Raw genomic sequence first — 6,695 nt, forward strand, 5'->3', positions numbered from 1 at the left:
GCAAGGAAAGAGAGAGTCAATTTGATAACCATCAGCTAACTGCTAATAATCACAGTTAGCCTGTGTGGGGAATAGACAAAGCCTTGTGATATATTTGAATTACCTGGTATGGGTGCTGCTGTATCCTGGCCGACAATTTGCAGTGGTGTGTTATTTGTTCTGGAAGTCTCTTTGAAAACCATGTAAGTGTTTATGTTTATACTTTATGATGGTATGTTAGATTCAAAAGGCACCACATCTGTCAAACCGACAGATGTTTTTTTTTGGCCTTAACCCAAACCCATTGTTTGCTCTTAATAGTATTATGACTCCCGCTGGGTTTTAGCTACTGTCACCACCCAGCCCTACAGCCATGAGAGAGGAAGTGTTCATGGTTGTATGGAGAAATCAAACAATCATACAATCATAATTATTTATAGCAAATACAACTAAACATATTAACTGGATATATAAAATGGTCATGGTAATGGTGAATCAGTAGATCTTTGTCTAGAGGATGTGTGAATGTGTACTATATACTATAAAATAAAGATAAGTGCAGCCAAACCAAACCAATTCAAACAAAAGGAGTGAGAGAGGGAAAGAATCGAGATGACTGATCCTAAAAGCATTCTGGATGGACTGGCCACGAGGACCCAGCTTCACTAATACAATCTTCACCTACCGGGTTCTTAAGGAAGACACAAAACACAACCAGCAGCTCAGGGCACAAACAAACAGCACATGGCAGAGCCTATGGGCCTTCACACCACAGCACTGTTAGTGCCCTCAACAACATGCGGCTCGGCTCGACTGTCCCTGGGGGGCAAGTGTGGCCGTCACTGACCAAGGTGCTGAATGTGCTCTGGCAAAGCTGGCATCGACTGTCGCTGTCCAGGGTGCTGACCCTCAGCTGGGGCAGGACCCTGAAGAGCCATATGAGTCCTGTGGCATGAGGGTGAGCACTGCTGTTGCTAGTTTATTTTGGGAAGTTTTCCTCCTATCTGAATCAACTGTCTATGGACGGAGGGTTTCATATGTGATACAGATTGTAAAGCCATTAGAGGCAAATTTTGTGATTTCAACTATACAAATAAAATTGACTCAGCTTTACTTGATGTAGATAACACAACAGTACATATATATATTGACCATACTACATACACTGTGTCTTCAGCATATATAATGTGTCTCAAATGTACTGTAAATCAATGATGCATACATCATTTCAATGTTGAAAGAGAGCACGGTTATGATTTTAATGCGCTCAGTCCAGTGCTGCCTCTATGGCCAATTGAAACATCAACACAAGGGGGAGATGGTGTGTACATTTTCATTGGTAAAGCTCTCTGCTCCTGTGATCACCAAGGAAACATCATTACCAATCTATAGGTTTGGTGGATTTTTTGGCACCTGTAATTTCTAGCTCATTCAGACAGAAGTTTGGGGAAATAGCAACTCAGTGAAATTGATGATTCAAGTCTTATTATTCTTAATATGTAATATGAGATTAAATATTAAATAATATGCAATTACTTGATTTCTTCTGTGGGACAAGTGTGTACCATTGCTGTACCGTTTGTAAAGAGCAGGGATATTACAGAGTAACTAATGACCTTTAAATGACCTGTAAACATAAAACCTAGCCAGAAAACACAAGTATGTTAATGTTAATTAATGTTGCATTAGCTAAGTGTCACAGCAATGTGACCTTTTTTTCTTTTTTTCTTGGCTATCATAACAGGATGCAAATAACTACAGCTCTGCAATCATAAAAAGATGTGAAGTACGTTTATTTTCAAATATGACGCCAATTAATCTCAATAAAATTGAAGTCATTGTGTCATGATTTATATCTTCATTGTTGAAAAGCACACAGACAGGGTACAGGGGCATGCTTTGCAAGGATACCACGCTGTCGTTGTGTTCCTATAAATAGTGCATATTCATTATTCTGCCCTACTCTGTGTCATACCAACCCCCCTACTCACCCATGCCAGCCCCTGTTCACTCGAATCCTCCCTCCTATGTGAGCACTGCACCTCTACAGCTCTGGGATCTTTCAGTCACAGACATTTTTTTTTTACTTCCTTTTGCAGCCTGTAACCTTTTTATTCCTCAGGAGGATGATTCACGATCAGTCCGAACAGTCACTCATGTTGTCTGTGCATTACTATTCACTCAGAGGCTGATAGACAGATGAGTGACCAAAATATTTTATTTTTATTTTTTTCCTCTGAGGCACAAATAGTTCCAAACAATTTTCATCTGACTGAATCACCCCTGAGGAGCAAAAAGACAGGATGAAATCTAACAGGGCAGCGGGAGTGTGATGGAAGAGTACTTTCAAGATCATTTGGATTACGCACCAATCATTCCAAAAATATACACTTCTACTGAGCCAATGCAATTAAATTATGCAGCTATGTTTTTGTTGCAGTATGCTTAAAAAAAGCAAAAGAGACTAAGATGCTAACAATATTATAGAGCACATTTTCATGCAAAAATATTGATGGTACTGTGTCATCTGCACGAAGGCATAACCTTGATCAAGAATATTTTCTCAGGGTATATGAAAATCAGCCATTCGAACAGTTGATTTTATTCATGAATTCTACTGAAAATTTAATTCAATTTTCCTTTTTGATGATGTTTAGGAATCTAGTTAATTATAGAGTAAATTATACATATAATATATTTGATGTTTATGGTTTAGAACCTTGTGTATGTGAACATATTACATCAACATTGTCCGTGCTTGTCTTATCATAAATGTAATAGTTTGACCTTGAAAAAACAATCATGCATTGAATGATTTTGCTCTTTGTTGTTCATTGGTAAACATTCACTAGTAAGTTGTTTCAAAGTGAAACTCAACTGCTGTGTCTGGTGACAGTTACACTGATTGAACTGCACCAGCCCTCCATTTACGGAGATGAAACCATTATTGGAGTGGGAGGAAATTAAGCAGTTTAAGCTCAAAAGGAATTAAAAACTCCCTCGTACAGCTATGGCTGATTGGAAATAAGCGTATGGACACATCACCATGTGCTTTAAATAAAATGGTGCTGATGCTTTTTTTTTTTTGGACAGATTGTCAGTCCAGTGAGACCGGTGAGCTATCAGTGGTCTGTCAAGTGGCAAGTGACTTAGTTATTTATTTGAGTTATTTGAGTTTCAGGTGACACAGTTCTGCAAAAACAGCTATCATACTATTGATTTTCTGAGTTACAATAAATCAATTGAAGTGCCTGCTGAGATAAAAGTGTTCTGGGTATTTGGACCAATCTTGGCTTTGAACTTGGCCAATACTTGGACCATGATTGATGAGGTTTAGTACAGACAGGATCAGTTAAAAATGTAGGTTAAGAAAGGCCATGTTATTTGTGGAGACATCCCCCGCTGACCATAGATTCAAATGTCCTCACATGATTCCCAGCATACACAGTATATGAAAATATTATGGATAGTACTCATCCGTCCTATCACGTATAGTCCGGTTCTCACTTTCAAACCCTGATGATCTTGGAAGCTCAGGAAAACAAACCTGAAGATGAATGAATGGTATGGTATTCATATTTGAGTGTTTGTCATGCACAGACAGAGACTGGCCTTTCCATTGCTACCTCCCTGCCTGCTCTGTTTTTAGAAAGCAGTTCTGAGGCATAAAGTAATATTCCACAGTGGTTCAATTTATCGCTGGCATTCAACCTTGGTGCGATTTCCTTCCTTGTCACACACAATGAACCAGTTTGTGACATCACACATACACATTGCAGCTCTGGTCCTGAATGTAAACTGTGGTTAACACATCGGGGAACCAGATGGGACAGATGTTGGGATATTTCTTCTGATTGTGACTAATTTCTGAATGCAGACACAAAAACTTATACTCATATGCTTTTTAGAGTGATACCAGTGTCCAAGGTTTGCCCAGCAGTATACAATACACCAAACTGATACCCACAGATACACATTTTTTTGTTGTCTTTGCACATACTAGCATGCATTTCACCAGGGCTCTGGTAAATGCACTGTAGCCTTAATTAGGGTTATTAACTACACCTGTGCTTTTCCTGCTGTGACGTGTCAAAATGTCGGCTCTGAAAAAGATTCCTGTAAAAACAAATGTCGGGAACCTCTCTAGCCTCTATAGTGAATGCATTAGTATCGTTTTAATAGCTCAGACGCTTTAAAAAAAAAATTACAAAATGACAAATCAATAATCACTATAAACAATAGAGCTAACAAATCCTGTTACATTGGTACCTGTTGGAAAGAACCCCATGTCCAGACAAACAGTCACCTCCGCTGAGCCTCCTCTTCCCAGGAAAATTACAAAGAAAGGAAGAAGGAGCCACAGGAAAGCATGTTAACAGGAAACCAGAGAGATGTGCTACACAAACACTGGGCATTTAAAGGTATGGGGTCAAGTAGATTTCACACACACACACACACACACACACACACACACACACACACACACACACAGAGAAACCTCGCAAATAACCATTGTGCCTGTTGTGATTATGCCCAGGGCTACAACTGATAATGATGATGATGATGATGATGATGATGATGATGATGATGATGATGATGATGATGATGATGACTGACTGCTGTACAGTTGTACCATCTGAGCTGAAGTAAGTCTAAAGACATGACAGAGTCATCTCTACAAGCAACAAACAATGACACCATGATGATTTTTGCATAATCAGAAATATGAGAAATATTACTATGGTTATATTATCATAAGATGGTCTTTGAGCTACATTGTAAGACACTATCATAGACATTCCACCTTCTTCAAATTTCTTCTGATTCAATTTAACTGAAAGTGAAGAGACTAACCAACTTTATACATAAATAAATATTTGATTATTAGACGAGTGATGTGCTGTGGTTCACTGGGGGGTATTCACTTAATTATCATATCAGTCTTTCATCTGAACTTGAAACTTAAACCTTTTGCCACAGTTTCTGGTTCCACGTGATCCTGTTTGTATTATTTGAGTATTGATATTACATCCTACAGAAATAGCTCTTTAGATGAGTGGGCAAAAATGTTTTGATGACTCAGATGAGGGAGCTCTTTCTTCACCTTGTAGCCCCCCAGCTGCTACATGGTAAATTATTCACCCCACTGATTAAACTTTCAGAAGTACCAAACTGTGCCAGGGGAGAAGGAACAGGGATTCGAGATGTGCTCAGACAGCTCAACAGTCAGGGAGAGGGGAGTGTTAAGGTTTTTAAAAAACTGTAAAAAGTACAGCACAGGGGGAATAAGTCAGCTTTGTTTGCAGTTCTACTATAAAAGTGCTGCTATGAAATATTTAAGTGATGAGAATGCCACAAAATTCAATCAACACATGACATATGATGTCCTCTCTTTTAATTTTCTCCTCATATTTAAAATGGCAAATTTGCATTTCAAAACATTTGTGTTTCAAAATTTCAAAGATGTCCAAAATTACTGGATCAAGGTTTTATTGAATACGGCTTCTCCTGTAGCTTCATATTCAGTTACGTTCTGTTCATCAAAGGTGTTGCAGTTTAGTTAGGGGCCCCTCCCTCAGCTGGGGCCCTGATATGTGGCACCACTGTGACAGCGCTGGTGCTACAGTTTGGAATGAATCATCCTCAAAATTACATTTTAATAATCTGTTAATAGAAAAATATTGTAAGACTTTTATTGACCTTGATGGTTCATTCTTGACCCAATACAGAAAATCAATCTCAGCTCAAGCTCCATTTACATGCTTATTCCTATTATTGAAGACCGTGTGATTTAGTCGAAAGCTCCAGGGGATGTGTAAGTGGACATTGAGGCTAGGCTATTTTGTCAATAGTCAGTTATTATCAATAACCCAGGACATCGACCATGTGCCAAAACGTCCCTAATAGTTCTGATGTGTGTTACCACAGAGCAGCAGCTGTGTGCTTTGCAGCACTTGCCACAAAAGTTGGTTTGATCATCTGACCCTGCTGAGAGTTGGATTGGGTGACGTCGGGATGGGAGGGGTTTGGGGGGATAAATGCAAAAATAGAAAGTGACATGGCCCCAAAAAGAGTGAAAAAAAACAACATACTTTTAGTTTTGGTTAGGTTTTGAAGCTATTGCTGAAATTTCAGTGTCACATTTCTTTTTTTTTTTCTACAGTTTTATTCCCCGTGATGTCATTCATGTTTTTTTAATGTGTTTATTTTTGTTTATTACTGCACACCACATTTCCTGTTGTTTCCCCCCCCCGCTCTTTCTGTCTCTGTGGACATTAAATGGGCCATATTGCACCCTGAGGCCTGTGTGTCCCCCTGCTGCAGCCCTATGTCTACAGAAGGGGAGAGAGCGAGAAAGAGAGGGGGGGGGGCACATGAGGAGAAACATATGAAGAGAGTGCTAGGCATTGAAATTTGGTTCATAAACAACATTCACACCTCTCATAGGAATGATATCTTCCTAAAAAAAAAAACAGTTCTGTGGTGAAGATCAAAACATCAGAATTTCCACAGATGATCATGAAAAGGAGAGTTTGTGGATAAGGATGAAGAAAGCAGTCGTGTAGTAACTAACAGGGTTACACCTGATTAAGACAGGGCAGAGTAACAGCGGCTCAGCATTGGTGACACTTGCCAGCACTTGATGAGATGCACAAAGGATGAAAAAAAAAGGTAGCAGAGGAATGAAAGCAGGCTGATGTTAAAGGGGGGTGGGG

This window comes from Seriola lalandi, unplaced genomic scaffold, assembly GCF_002814215.2.
Source record: "Seriola lalandi dorsalis isolate HSWRI2012SDOR001 ecotype SW California unplaced genomic scaffold, Sedor1 jcf7180002054309, whole genome shotgun sequence".
Classification (NCBI taxonomy): domain Eukaryota; kingdom Metazoa; phylum Chordata; class Actinopteri; order Carangiformes; family Carangidae; genus Seriola; species Seriola lalandi.